At 34.1% G+C, this 16334-nt stretch overlaps 1 pseudogene; it reads right to left on the reverse strand.

The window, feature by feature from the left end:
- Positions 1–1703: 1703 nt before the first annotated feature.
- LOC131623000 (probable pectinesterase 29) lies at positions 1704–4759 on the reverse strand (annotated as a pseudogene).
- Positions 4760–16334: the final 11575 nt, after the last annotated feature.

Genomic DNA, 16334 nt, shown 5'->3' on the forward strand with positions numbered 1-16334 from the left:
AAGCATTCTAGTGAGATATTCATTTTCCACATGATTTATAAATCGTGGGATAGTTCTTTCCACCAGATTCGTATAACTGCAGTTGTTTTCTGAGCTCAACAATTTTTTGTAGAAATTAATAACATAATTATCTAATTCAATCTCCTTCTCTAATAAATATTGTCGTGCCCCAGTCTAGTGATTTTGTTACTAACATATCTCAATTTAACTATGTTGCAAAAAAACTTTGTATTCCTATCTCCATCCTTAAACCACTTATTTTTTACCTTGTTCCTCCAAAACTGGTCTTGCATATGCAATGTCTTATTTAACAAAAGTTGAGCAGTTTTCCTCCAATCCAAGATCATCATTATAACCTGTACCATTAATCAAATTTTGTATCCTGTCAACTTCACCAGTAGCTTGAGCGACTTTAAGATAAATATATCCAAATATCTCTTTGTTCAATTTCTTAAGAATATGCTTAAGAGATTTTAACTTAGTAGATAAAACAAACATATGACAACCAACCACACTACTATTTCAATTACCAGTAATCAGTTGTCCGCACCTATAATCTAGAGTGCAAACCTTCATAAACTTAAATTGCCTAGCCGAATCAAACCTACTTTATCACAATGGAGAAGAATAGGATAATGGTATGAGTGATTCTTAATCAAATTGGAGCAATTGTGTTTCAATTATCTAGCCAATTATGATTACAAATGACTCTGTCAAGCCTAATAGAAGAGTAAGCAACATCTTTCTTCCCATTGGTCCAAGTGTAATAACTATCATTAGTATCAAGATGCATAAGCTTATTTTGATTTGTCCAACTAAAAAACTCATTAGTGAAAGATTTGTTTGAGGGAATCTATCAAATTTCTCAACAAAACTAATAATTGCATTGAAATCACCTAGCATGCACCAAAGGCCACTATTGGTATACTAAAGATTAGTAAGTTCATTCCATAATTGTCTTTGAATCACATGAGAGTTACTTGCATACATAGTTGCAATGAAGAATTTAGTTTATTCCATTTTTACTGAAAAAGTTACATGTTGTTTAGATAAACTCAACACAGTGGGATTCATATTTATCGCACAAAAAGCCCATAGGTTTGAATCATGATTTAGTCTAAAATTTAATGCAATCTCTTAAGTCTGACTTGGTTAAGACATTAAACATGGAAATGAGCATGAGAAATCATTTGTTCAACAATAAAAAATAAAGCAGGCTTTTGTTGATCACAAAGATGTTTAATAGTGAACCTAATATCAAAGTTTCCTACTCCTTTGACGTTCTAATAAATAACTTTTATTAAGTAGTATTATGTTTTCCGACATGGCTCGCATGTTAATTTCTTTCCTCTTAGTAAATAAATTAATTTTACTAATGTTAGTAGTAATTTATATTTTAGCTAAATAAAAATAAATAATTAATAAATAGACTAAATATTTCAACGAATTAGTCAATCTTTAAAGTAAATATTGAATATTAAATTTTTTAATAAATAATAACTTAATAATAATAAAATTTTATTGATATGTATTGATAGTATAAAAATATTTTACACCATCAATAAATTATAATTGTAAATTTTTTACAAATGTTTGATTTGATTTTAACTCTTTTAATATATAACATTTATCTATAAAAGATTGGGATGTACATGGGTGTAATTAAATTCATAATAATATAAATAGCATATACTAATAACTTTTTAGTAAGGATGATTATCAATCCATTCTTTCTTGTTGTCAATGAAGTTCATACTTGCCATATTCTCAACGGTTGCTTTATCAAGTTTCTTAACCCAATCCACTCTTTTAGATGTATCAGCACTAGGTCCAAAATTCCCATACTCTGCAAATGTTATTAGATTCCTGCAAATTTTTATTTCAAGACATAAATCCCAAGTACATAAATTAAAATAAATCTTAAAGGCAAAAAACCTTAATTTATTTTGATGTGATGTGATAAAAATGTAGAGAACTTACTCATGAGTAGTAAAATTCCATGAATCCCAACCCAAAGGTTGTATAACATTGGTCAAGTTAGTATTGTAAAATAAGACTCTTGCATATTGTCTCCAAGCTCTTCCCAAATAAGTTGTAGCATTTCCAAACACATGAGAGTCTTTGAAAACAAATCCACTTGAATCATTTGGACTTTCTCTACCTTGTGCTGTTATATAACCATCACCAATAACATTTATGGAACACCTCTACAAAATTTAATTGACAAATTATCATACATTAAAACACCATTCTACAATATTATATATGTCTCATTAGGACTGAAAAAAAACTTGCAATTTGAATCGATCTGTCGAATCAAACCGAAGTTAAAAATCAAATATTTATGTTTGATTGCTGAATTGAACCCACTATATTGCACACACTATTCTAAAATCGAATCAAATGATAAATATTCCAAACTGAAACACGAAAATTGAAAATAAAAAAATACTAAAAATAAATTTAAAATTTTTATTAAAAAACTAAAAAAACGTATAACGACTTCGTTTTTTAACAATGGTTCAATTTGAGAAAAAATGTCTTCTAACTGTTTGATACAATTTGGAATCTCAAACCGGTATAAGAAACCACTAATTTTGATTCAATTTGGTTATGGATAAATTGAGACAGTTGAATTTGATTTGAATGACATTTTATTATAATTCGATTTGGTTCGATTTTGACAGGGCCGGCCCAATACATTTAAAGGCCTAAGGCAAATTAGTTAAGATTGTTTTAATAAAAATTAATCTTGATTTAATAAAATTATTAGTTTTTTATTTAAATATTTTTTTTTAGATTTATCGATTTAAAATAGTCTAAATTAGATACTTCTCATTTATTTGATGGTAAAGTTTTCTTTATATTAATACAATAGAAGATAAAATATTATATTTTATAAAAACCTAGTAGAAATATTAAAAGACACACAATTTAATCATGTTTTATAAATTACAATTTTTTTATAAATTTTTTATAATTCTGTAAGTATATTAACTATTAATAAAAAATATTTCATTTTTTAAATATTTTTTGTGCTCATTAAAAACCTAAAGATAAAGAAATAGAGTACTAATTTGTTTTCCGTTAATTTTCAAATCTTTAACTATTTGTTTGTTCTAACCTTTTATTAAAAAGTTTTGATATTATAATATTGGTATATAAGCACATAACTAATAAGTAGTAACCAGTCAAATTGCAACAGGTACATGGAAATTACAAAACAGCCCTATATGATATTACCGACTGGTGGTTATATATGGAAGCAGATTCTTTCATGTTAAATTTGTGTGCAGTGAAATCGTATCATTTAATTTCTTTCAATTTGGTACAATAATAATATTTTTAAAAGGAATCAATGTCCACATTATTCCTCCAGTAAAATATTCACTTGAGACAATCTCAATCTGTCATATATACATTATGCAAGTAAAAGAAATATTGGGTTTTAAAAAAGTGAGGCTCTAGACGGTGGCCTTGTTTGCCTACCCGTAGAGTCGGGCCTGGATTTTGAAACACCATATATAAGTTAGTCATAATTCAACTCTAACAAATCAATTAGAAGTCATAATATGCCACTCTAAGATACGCTCTTAAATACGCTCCGTATATCATGTACAAATCTATTATTTTGTGTAAGATCATTAAACGAAAATTAAATTAAATGACATACCTCAAACAAAGATTGTCCTGCACCAAAGATAAAGTCTACAGCACCTTGTATGGTACAAAGCTTGTAGTGATGTCTTCCTTTGGAGTCATACAAAGTGTCTTGATAACCATAAAAACCAACTCTCAAAAAATAGGTTTTGTCACCACTTACCTTTGCAGCTATTGCAGGCATCTTAGGTTTGTTATTTATTGGATTGTTGTATGAGTTCTGCTCCACATCATAACCAAATTATTACTCAATAATATTAATCAAATTAATAAATATAGTAAAAAAAATATTTAAATTTTGAACATTTCTAAAAATGTTAGCTATACTTACACTTACAAATATTGTTATTTTACCAAAATAAAAACGGATATTGTTATATTGGGTTGGGAACGAACTTCCCCAAACATTGAAGAAAAAATGCAATAACTTGGTCAAATAATAATAGAAAATAAGAATAAACATATAGCCACCATATAAAAATCAAGGTTCAAATAAAAAATTGATAGAAATTTTGTCAAATTATTTCTTACCCTAAAACTTATAGATTTGACAACAATATTGTCAGCCAATGATGAAAATGTAGGAATTTTTAAATCTGAATGGTCATCCCACTCAACCAAAGTTCTACTCTTTCCTGCTCCTTTCAATAAGATATAAGGTTTATCTTCTGGAATAATTACTTTTTCTCTGAAATAAACACAAAAATATATTAAATTTTTTAAAAATTATAAATAATATTTTCACCAACAATGACAATAAAAAATATTTTTTAAATTTATTGAATTTTGAAATATTGTTAATAGTTTTACCTGTATGTACCTGCCTTAATCCTAATAGTCGTCCAATATTTATTGTCGGACGGAATTGAATCGATTGCTGATTGAATTGTAGTAAAATTTCCATGTCCGGATGGATCAACAAATATTTCTGAGTAAGGCAATAGTTTGATTCCGAATTTTCTATAAGATAGTTGAGCATTAGCCTTCTCAGCTCTTAATGCTAGAAATAAAAATGAGATGATGAACAAACGAATCATGATGGAGAACAGAAATAGAAGAATTGTAATTGTTGTTAATGTTCAAAGGAACAAGAATAATGTAATTGTTGTTGAGAGTTCTTGTAGAATGAATAATGTAATTGTTGTTAGAGTTCTTGTGGAATGAAAATCATAATTTTTACAAATGTTTGTATTTAAAGGCAAAATCATAGGTGATTTGGAGAGAAGATGAAAGGAAGGTAACATTTTTAATATTGGAAATAATGGATATTCAATAAGTTTGATACATTACAACTTCATTGTTTTGTTTATTTTTAGTTGAACATACTTAATTGATTTAGGTAACTTAGCAATCATTCTGCATTGGGTTCGGAACGAATTCCCCTAACATTCAAGACAAAATCAAGTAATTAACTTGGTCAAATAATAGTAGTTTTAAACTAATAAATTGATTCAACTCATAAAAGACTTAAATTTTTTACATAAATAATTATAATTTTTTAAATGAACAACTTTTGGCCGGTCAGAGAAGTTAGTATTTCGGTCCAGAGAGACAGAACTGTTCCCGGATTCACATGTAAAACAAGTATATTAGAGTCTTTTTGGTAAGACAAAAAAAAGAGCTTTTAGCTTTTCAGCTCGTATTAATAAAAAAGCTCTGTTTGGTAACTCTATTTTAGCTTTTAGCTTGCAGTTTTTTTACTAGCTTTTAGCTTTTTTTTCAAAAGCTAATTAAAGTAGCTTTTGAGCTTGTAGCTTGTGAGTTTTTCTTCCATTAATATCCTTATTATTATTATTTTTTTTTTTTTGGGTTACAAGGAGGGCCTAAGCCCAAGAAGAAAACAAACTAAACACCAACAAATCTAGAGTAAAGGAAACCCTTTAAATCTTTCTCATAACTATCAGCAAGCCAGTGAGGCATCTCAAGCAAAGTCTCAAAACCACTTCCAAGATTCTTCCCATGCAAGGCTAACAAATGAGCACAACCATTCACCTCTCTAAAGGCATGTCTAACCTCCACCTTCTCCAGCAACATCATCTCTTTGAAGATCTGCCTAGTCAAGCTACCCTTCACCCCATGCTCCTTAGAATTGTTGAGGCATAAAGTAACAGCTTCCTTTGAATCAGTTTCCACAATCACCCTCGAAAAACCAAGGCTACGAGCCATCTTCATCCCTTCTAAAATACCCCATAATTCTGCACGAAGCGGACTGCAAAACCCCAAGCCTTTAGCAAAGCCCCCACACCACATATCCTTATTATTTTAACTAAAATATATTATTACCCTTATTAATTAAAATGTCATTAATGTCATTTTGTATCTATCAGCTAATGAAACAGCTAATTTACCAAACACTCACATTAGCTTATCAACTATCAGCTACCAGCTAAAAACTACCAGCTACCAGCTAAAAACTACCAGCTATCAGCTATCAGCTATCAGCTAATTTTACCAAACAGAGCCTTATTCTAGTCAAGAATGTAGACGATCTCAATCCATGATCAATATGTGGATCTCTAAATTCCACGTCAATTGATCATCAAGTGGTTATAATCGCTCTACTATATAAGAGTATTCAAATCCAAACCGATCTAAATAAAAATCGCAAATCAATAAAAAATTGAAAACCCGCAAAAAATGAAACTGATTGTTTGGTGAAAATCACTCATTTCGTATCGGATTTTAGATTTTTTTTTTCAAAACCAATCCAAATCGAACCAAACCACATGTATATATTTTTATATTTATTTATTTTTTATTAATATGATATATTGCATTAATTCATTATTCGACGAAAAAAAATTTAATATCATTCTCATTCTATAATAATAACTTTTTAATATACTCTATGTTATATATTATATCAAACCTATGATTTATTAGTATTTTTATAATATAAATTAAAATATAATTAGTAATTTGAATTTTTAAAAATCGATCCCAATTAAACTGCATTAAATTGGATTGGACCCGATCAATTTTTTTAAATATATCATCCGAAACCGAACCGAATTGCAAGCAAATTTATCTTTGGATCAAATGAGTTTTTGCCTTAAAACCCATTTAAACCACACCTTGAACACTACTACTACTATATAAGAGGAAAATGCATCATTTCTCTTATATTTTGAATTCAAATTTCATTCACTTATATTACTCTCATACTGACTTGAGCGTTGGAATGCCAACCTCAGTGTTTAAGGCGCTAACGAACTACAAAACAATGTTTACAACATGGTTCAATAGTAAAATTTGTAGGCAGTGGAGGTAATGTTACTTTGCCTCGAAGAAAGCCGACATAATGCAAATCCAAAAGGCAATATAGTTCAAGAATCCGCTTCACAAAGGAGTCATATCGTCGTCCTCGAACTAGCCGCATCTCGTTTGGATGAAACTATTAGATCTCTGAGCCATTGGAGAAGCCAGAGATGTTATACCCCTCCTCCCAGTCCTGAAGGAAGTCACACTCTCTGAGGAACAAGTGGAGAATCCTTCGGTTAAAGATCGAAATCAACATCTTCTTTCTGCTCGTATCCTCTATAGATGGATCCAGAAATCACTAGAGAAACCTCCAAAGTTAAATAGTTACAATGAAAAGGGAGGTCCAGACGAGCATGTACAGTATATTTGACGATTGTGTGAATTACTATCACACAGGCGATTCAGTAAAGTACAAGCTCTTTATACTAACTCTAAGAGGATCAATTATGATATCGTTTAAATCTCTATCTGATAGAAGTGTATATTCGTGGGCTGACTTTTTTGAGAACTTCACTGCTCGTTTCACAATATTCTCCCTCAACAAAATTACCTAACATAAGAACGAAAACCACTTTACACAGGTAGTAATAGAAGTTGGAGGTTCCAATAAGAGACTAAAATACTGGATTTTTGAAAATGGTTTAAAGCAGGATATCTCCTTCAGTGGGAATCTGGGGCGTAAGGAGGCCCATAGTTTGAAAGAGCTACTGAATAGGGCTCAAACTTTTATGAATTATGAAGAGAAACTTATTGCTAGAGGAGACAATCAAACATCGGTAGAAGTAAGCTCCAATCGATCATCTGGGATGGAGTCCAATTAACTTTAAGAAGGAGGCGACCATATGACCCATTATGGATTTGACAAAAACACTCCCTTTAAAACCTTGAAGGAGAAAATATACAAAGAATATACTAACACCAAGTTCCATAAGGCCTGGATAAAGAATCCCTTCCCAATTAGGGAGTCTTCTAGGACCAACAAATCAAAGTACTATCATTTCGAAAAACAGTTACAACACACTAGCAATGAGTGCATTCACTTGAATGGTGCAATTGAGGGCTTGATCAAGAGAGGCCATATGTCCAATTACACCAAAGATGGCAAGAGGAACCAAGATGATTCCATGAAAAGCAAGTGTATGGAAAAGATAATTGATATTATGATTGGAGGGAACAAGGTAAGCAGTAAAGAACAAGAGATGTACAAGGGGGCGATGAAGAGGAAGATCACATAGCTAATGGCCATCAAAAAGAAAGGAGAAACTACATCGATCAAGGCTCATAAAATCCAATGCTTGGTTTCTGAGATAGTGAAAAGGTTGGGGGAATCTCGAATGATATCTTCCCGTTGATCACAACAGACACAATCAGCCACTTTGATGTTTTTAGAATACTGATCAACGACGACAACTTTTGCAATATCATGTACTTGGAGCTTTTCGAGAAGATGGACCTAAAGAAAGAAAACATGTAGCCTTATGAATGAGCTAATCTACATGCCTTAAATGGCACGACGACCCACCCTTGGGGATACATCGAGTTAATGATTATCATAAGGGAAGGGAAATATGTTAGAATTGTCGACTCGCACTTCCTGTTGGTTCCCTACAAAAGCGTCTGCAACCACATCATTGATAGACCCTTGGCGGTTGCCCTAGATGTTACAGTATTCCTAATTCACGTTTATCTGAAGTTCCACAACCCTCACGATGAACTAGTCACGATAAATGCTGACCTTGCTGGTGCTAAGAGAATCTATGAGACTTTGCTACAAGATTTAAAGGAAGGGGAATGCAAAGCTATAAGGATCAATTAAGGGTGGCAAAACGGGTCGTGGCCCGCCGGGCCGGCCCGAGCACCCGTAAAAAGTTGGCGGGGAGAGTTAGGATTTATGGCCCGCTGCCCACCAAAACCCGTCCCGCCAAAGCTCACCCCGCCAAAACCCGCATCGCCTATTCGTTCAGCCCGTCTTGCCTTAAGTCCGCTCTTTTTTTTAGTTAATTCTAGTAATTTCAATTCTTGATAGTTTTAATTTGTACATTTATTTATAAATATATGTATTGTTTTTTAAGTAAAATTTGTTAAAAATATGCTTTTAAAAAAATTGTTTTAAAAAATAAGTATAAAATTTAATATAAAGGTAAAAAAAGTATTAATCTATTAAAAAAATGAAAAAAATATTTTAAAAAAATAGGCGGGCAAGCCCGCCGCCTACCAACCCGCCATCTTGGCGGGGCGCACATGATTTTTATGCCAATTTACTTGGCGGGCTTGCTCGCCCCGCTCGCTTTTTGGCGGACTTTAGGCGGGGCGAGTGCGGGACGGGCGGCCCGTTTTTCCACCCCTAAGATCAATGTGTCTTCCCTCACCAATTAGTTAAGGGACATGAACATTTGTCCCTTATAGGTAAAATAGGTTACCTCAACCAGATGAGCAAAAATGGGTGATTCCATCAAACTGCAAGAAGATTGACAAATAAGTGGTGGCAGTCCTTCCATGTTATGCTAATGGTTATATTATGTTAATGATTTTATGTAAAACTGAGTTACATCATCGCAATGTATCATGATATTTTCATTTAAAGAAATAAGAATATGCTTCTGACATATCTCTTTTCTTTGTGACTGTGAAAGGTAAAGATGAGTTTGGGGTATGGTTGAGGAAATTGAAGCCCCGCCACTAACACTCACGAGCTTTCTCATTAACACCACAAACATATGACTAAGACAATAAGAAAAACCCACAATGCAAAGAACACACACACAGAGAAAGGGTCAAAACAACTAAATTGGAAATAGCGGGCCCACCCCCTCTTAGTACCTAGCCACATCACAAGTTATCGTGGGTCTACCATATGTCAACATTAGACCAAGTTTATACCTGGGTAGGGGAAGTGGTATCGATCCTTGGTCGAGACCAACCCCATAGAAATCCAATAAAATTCGAGCGGAAACCTCATAAGTTAAAGATAAGCTTGAAGCAATACATTTAAGGATCTAGCTCGTACACCTTAATCAGGTAACACTAATATTCAAATATCAAATTAATATATAAATATTCTCCAATACTAGTTGTTACATCTATGAGTCTAGAAAAAAAGAGAAAAGCATGGATAATCTCCGAGCGATACAATTTTCCTATCTTGAATTATCTTATCTTACCGTGCTTGCTCACTCGAAATACGGAAAGATGGGTAAAAATGTTCCACTTGCAATAAAGCATTCTAAAAAGAGTCGGAGATAGACGCAAGGCCGACTTCAGTCTCTATGCCCAATTTTTGAGCCAAAAATTTATTCTCAATGAGTAAATTATTGAGACCCCTTGAGCAGTTGAAAGAGATACCTTTATAGCAGATAGATAAGCCTAAGAAAAAGAAAGGGCTTTATCTTCTTTTACACTTCCCTTGGCAGTAACTTTACCTGATCAAATAAAGAGCAAGAGAGGTTATAAGCACTAAAGGCATCACTCATCTCGGTAGGAGAAATAAACATCTTCTATACTTCTTGCAGGTATATATCATACCTAAGTGTCTGATAATAGAAAAAATCCTACAAAAAATATCTCTCCTTATGATGTCGACCAGTTAAAAGAATACCCTTACAAGCGGCTTTACTATGGGCCATAATGACAGAGGCTGGTCGGGTATAATACGCCAAGGTCGACAATTCCTTCTCGAGATCTTCATCATTCAAGTTGGCGAGGTAAGAGAAATCCTCTTCTAAAATAGACTTCTGATGCTCTTTTGGAGTATAAGGTCCCAACCGAGTTAAGAAGAAATGAGCTGAAATGCCTTGAGTGTGCAACGCCCTTCGTGTATCTCCAAGAATCTCAACATCAAGGGTTGGCACTGAGGCATCTCCTATTCGAGACTATGGTAAATATGGTTGAGAGGACTAGATTAATCTCCTCATCGTTTCGACCAGAGTAGGAGCGACATATGGTGTTGGAACATTCGAAAGACCGATAATCCCAAGACAATTTGAGCTCCTATTTTTAGTCACTGAATTATTTCCTCACATTTCATTGAATCCACATATGGAAATTATCAAAATATTAGAAAAATTGTAGGTAAAGATAACCAATACTGAAGGATAAAGATAATGTAAGTTTACCAAAGATGACCTTGTTATCATCCTTGGTATTAGAATTCATAAAAAAAGGGTTTCAATGAGTCGTTTCAAACATTTCCTTAAGGCTTTACCCCGAGGGACAACACCCCTAACATAAACCAATTCTTTGAAGAAGGTAATTAATAGTTTCTTCAAGTAAAGTTCCTCCTAGGACATGTCGCTTTCTTTATAGATGTATGGCCCATTCCCCGTCAAAAAGTGGCATTGGCTCCAAAACTTTTGAAATAAATTTGTACATCGATATTTTGGTTCAGTCTCTAAGTGTAACTCGGTGAACTGACTTTTATTTTTATTTGCAACAAATGTTGCGGTGAGCAAGAGTCGCCACCGACTTTTATTTTGTCCAATTTTGGAAAGGTATAAAAGTACAGGAAAGACCTTTTGAGAAAAAAGAGTTCGGGGGGTAAGTTATGAAAAGGGAAGGTGTTAGCACCCTTTTCATCCGTAGTTATCTACGGGCTCTTAGTTTGCTTAGCTCGTTTTGTTTTGTTTGAAAAGCTTGAAAAAACAAGTGTGTTTGTGTGTTTTGAGAAACAGTTTGATTTGAAAATGTCTGGAAAGACAATGTTGAAAAATAGGGTGTGAAAAGCATTTTTATGTTGAGCAAGCAAACTAAAGCTATATACCCTACACTTAGTCTCTCCTATACTTTTATACTTTTTGGGGGGATTGGGCTAACCATACCATTTTTGGGTAGGTAGTCCTATCTATTGGACATGTTCGGGACATCGAAGGGTCATCGAAGGTCGCTTGAAGGCAACATGATAGAGGTACCTTTAGCAATATTCGAAAGGACAATCATCTTTTCGTAGGCAACAATTCAAGGGACATGATCATGTATTCGTAGGCAACATTGGGGTCATCGAGGGACCATGATCTTTGATGATTTTTAATCGAGGGACATTTGCTATTGGGTACCTCTATATTCGAGGGACACGACCGTTTTTATTCGTAAGGCAACTAAGAGGGGCGTACCCTAGGGGTGAGTGAGTGCAAGTGTGTTGGATTCGATTATAATTTATCTTGTATTTTTTAGTGAGCTAACGTTTGATTCAGTCTTACCATACACGCCCTAATTTAAGCATACATCTAACACAATATAATAAAAATACGGAAATTAAAAGTGCGGGAAAGTAAAGAGACTCATTTAAATATTTACATTTTGACCTATATACATTCTAATATCTAAATAAAAGCAATAAAATAAACAAAACATGCGCCATACACGGGATTTCGAGATGAGAGAAGAAATCGGGAGAAATTAAAATGATGGTTAATTAGCAAATTAAATCAAATTAATAATACTTGATTAAATCCTAAATTTAAAACTAATTATTAAGTTATTTAAATCATTAACTAACTTAAATCTATTAAATTAATTAAATTATAAAGAAAATAAAAAAGTTATGTTTAAAATTATCAAAAACCTAAAATTAATTTGTTTAAATTAAAAAAACTAATTAAAATTTATGGTAAAATTAAATTAGTGGTTAGTTAATGGTCAATTTAAAAAGAAAGGTTAGAAAAACACATAAAACACAATTAAAGGTGCTGGGTTTTGATTTGCTTAGCAAGAGAAGGCCCAAGGTCGATTCCAGAGTATATTGGCAAGGGAGTGTGATGAGTAATCCGTGGCTGGACCTAACACCAATTCGGTTTGGTTGGCTTCAATTCAAGGAGCCCAAATTAACAATGAACCCTAGGGACATCAAAGCCAAACCGTCATCCCCTCTTCTTCTTGCTTCATGCTTTTTTTCTGTTCTTCTTCTAAACACAGCAAACAAAACAAACTCTGCAAACGTCATCTTAACCAGAACAAAAACATAAACAACACAAACATATGGAAATGAAAGGGTACGAATGGTTTCGGTAACATTGTAGATTCGTTGTCTCAGATCTTGGCAATGGGTTGGAGCGGAGGAGAATCCCGACATCGCGGCCGCCGGTAGTGGATGGAGATGCAGTGGTCGTCGATGGTGGTGGAGCGACTGAGCGGTGTTTTGCAGATTCGGAACTTCTATGATGCTTCCTTTTTCCCTTTAACAACAACCTGAAATCAACAAAACAACAAAACCAAAATTGATGCAAGAAGAAACATTATTGCTTTTTTTTTTGAAAAAGAGTATGATCTTTGTACAAGTCTATATCTCTGACTGTAACAGATAGTGAATAGTTTGTGTTAGAATTTATACAAAGTTAGCATTTGTTTTGATGTGTGATTTTGTAACAGTGGTGAGTTTGGTGTATTTGTTTTGTGATATTGTTAGATGAATTTGCAGATGATGATTGGTTTATGTTAAGATCTTTTTTTTTTTTTTAGTGCCAAGAAACTAGAAAATACATACAGAATGAATAGAAAGTATGGATGGTGTTTATGTTTTGTAAAAAGACGTGACTGGGACTTACAAAGATATTAATTTTTTTTTGTATGCTTTTGTACCAAAGTGAATCAAATGTGTATATCAAAGTGGTATGGTCTTCAAGTAAAATGAAATAGTCAGTGCATGGGTTAGTGTACGAGTGTACGCAAATTTTCTGTGTGAATGGATGACAACAAAGGTTAATTTTTTTTGTGAAATATCTACATGAGCGAGAGTGTCAAGGTTAGAAAAATTGGTCTCTTCACGAAAAAATTAAAAAAATATGATTTAAGAACAAAATAACCATCAGATAATTGTCATCACGTGGTTGCAATTAGAACCGAATAAAATAAATAAAAGAGATAAGGGGCCTCATATTAAAATCATTGGCCAAACATTATAAAATTATTTGAAAAAAAAAAGAGATCTCAGGTGTCATCATTGGCCAGAAAAAAAAAGGTTTTGAAAAAGTTTATGAAAAAAGATTTGTAAAAAATGCGAAAATCGTGTTAGTGATTGTTTGATGAGGGGAATGTTTAGAGAATTGTTAGTGAGAAAGGAAGAGTGTGGAGTGCTCTATTTATAGACTGAGAATTAGGTTAAAACCACTCCTAAAAAGGAAATGATCCAACCCAAAGGCCCATGGACCTTCTTGATCCACAACATTAAGAACCTGGTCGTACTTGTGTCCAGGTGCGTCCAGGTGCAAAAAAGATTAAAAAAAGTTTAAAAAGATGGAAATGCACCAAGCGGGAATTGAACCCGTGACCTTTTGTATGTAAGCCTTACTTCCTAACCAACTGAGCTATATTATTTATTTGAAATAAAAAGCCAATTGAAAGTGTATGAAGTATCGGCCAGCATTTTCTATTTATTAAAATATAAGCAATTTTAAGAGTAAACTACTATATTTTAAAATAGAATTTGAATCGAATATTTATAAAATTCAGGATGTAAATGAACCCAAGATTTTATAAAATCCAATTTTGAAAATAAGTTTGAAAATTTTTGTCACTAAAAAGTGTGGGCAAATTTTGGGGTATGACAGCTGCCCCTGTTCAATCTTCTTAAACCTGAGGATGTAGATTGGCTTGTGTGCCAGTCGGAATTTGAAGGTGGAAGAGGATTGAACACTAGAATACCAAGAAATTTGTCCTTGCGGATGTAGGGATTTTTAGCGGAGATGGGCTTAGAGATGCCATCTAGCTGAGTGGGGGAGTCATGCTTCCCAGGGTGTGTATATGATAGATCTTCAGAATGTTTGGGGTTCAAGATTCCAAACGTATATCTGGGATAGAGATTCATAGATTTTCGGGATTCGGGCTTCCGAAACATTTCTGTCGTAGATTTCAGATTATCCGGGGTTCAAGCTTCCGGAATATATCTGTTGTAGAATTCAGATCATTCGGGGTTCAAGCTTCCGAAACATATCTGCCGTAGATTTCAGAACATCCGGGGTTCATGCTTCCGGAACGTTTCTGTCGTAGATTTCAGATTATCCGGGGTTCAAGCTTCCGGAACATATCTGTTGTAGAATTCAGATCATTCGGGGTTCAAGCTTCCGAAACATATCTGCCGTAGATTTCAGAACATCCGGGGTTCATGCTTCCGGAACGTTTCTGTCGTAGATTTCAGATTATCCGGGGTTCAAGCTTCCGGAACATATCTGTTGTAGAATTCAGATCATTCGGGGTTCAAGCTTCCGAAACATATCTGCCGTAGATTTCAGAACATCCGGGGTTCATGCTTCCGGAACGTTTCTGTCGTAGATTTCAGATTATCCGGGGTTCAAGCTTCCGGAACATATCTGTTGTAGAATTCAGATCATTCGGGGTTCAAGCTTCCGAAACATATCTGCCGTAGATTTCAGAACATCCGGGGTTCATGCTTCCGGAACGTTTCTGTCGTAGTTTTCAGATTATCCGGGGTTCAAGCTTCCGGAACATATCTGTTGTAGAATTCAGATCAATTCGGGGTTCAAGCTTCCGAAACATATCTGCCGTAGATTTCAGAACATCCGGGGTTCATGCTTCCGGAACGTATCTGTCGTAGATTTCAGAACATCCGGGGTTCAGGCTTCCGGAACGTTTCTGGCGTAGAATTCAGATCATCTGGGGTTCAAGCTTCCGGAATATATCTGTCATAGAATTCAGAACATCCGGGGTTCATGCTTCCGGAACGTTTCTGGCATAGAGTTCAGATCATCCGGGGTTCAAGCTTCCGGAATATATCTGTCATAGAATTCAGAACATCCGGGGTTCATGCTTCCGGAACGTTTCTGGCATAGAGTTCAGATCATCCGGGGTTCAAGCTTCCGGAACGTTTCTGTCGTATAGATTTTTGGAATATCCGGGGTTCAAGCTTCCGGAGTGAATTTCTTTAGGAATCTGGGGTTCAAGCTTCCAGATTGCATATTTGATAGCGATTGATTTGTTGATGTTGTTTTCCTGACCAGTTGGTTGACCTGAAAGGAAAAGTTAGCTTTTGTGCAATGTCATGATGCATGTAATGTATTGTATGTTTTTTTGAAATGAATGAGAGTGTAATGCATATGCCATGAGATATATGATGCATGAATGCAAAAAGTTGTTAATGACAACAGCAGATTGCAGCAGTGTTTTACGGGGAAAATAAATCCCTAACAGGTCAGCGTCTTTGAGAGATTCTTTGAATCTTGACTTGATTGCCCCAGATGAATTGGATAATAACATGTCATGCCCCTTGTACATATTGGCGTTTTAGCCAACTGAGCCCATCGTAGGAGATATTTTTGCTTCTCGGAGTACTTCTAAAGCATGCCTGTCGGGAGGGCTTCTTGAGATTTGTGCTGTTATAAGTAACATGCCCCAGTATCATGAACTTAGGAACAATGCCCCTGATTAATCCGGGTCGGAGGTGATTTTCAACTATGCTTGGGTGAATG

This window comes from Vicia villosa, unplaced genomic scaffold, assembly GCF_029867415.1.
Source record: "Vicia villosa cultivar HV-30 ecotype Madison, WI unplaced genomic scaffold, Vvil1.0 ctg.000048F_1_1, whole genome shotgun sequence".
Taxonomy (NCBI): Eukaryota; Viridiplantae; Streptophyta; class Magnoliopsida; order Fabales; family Fabaceae; genus Vicia; species Vicia villosa.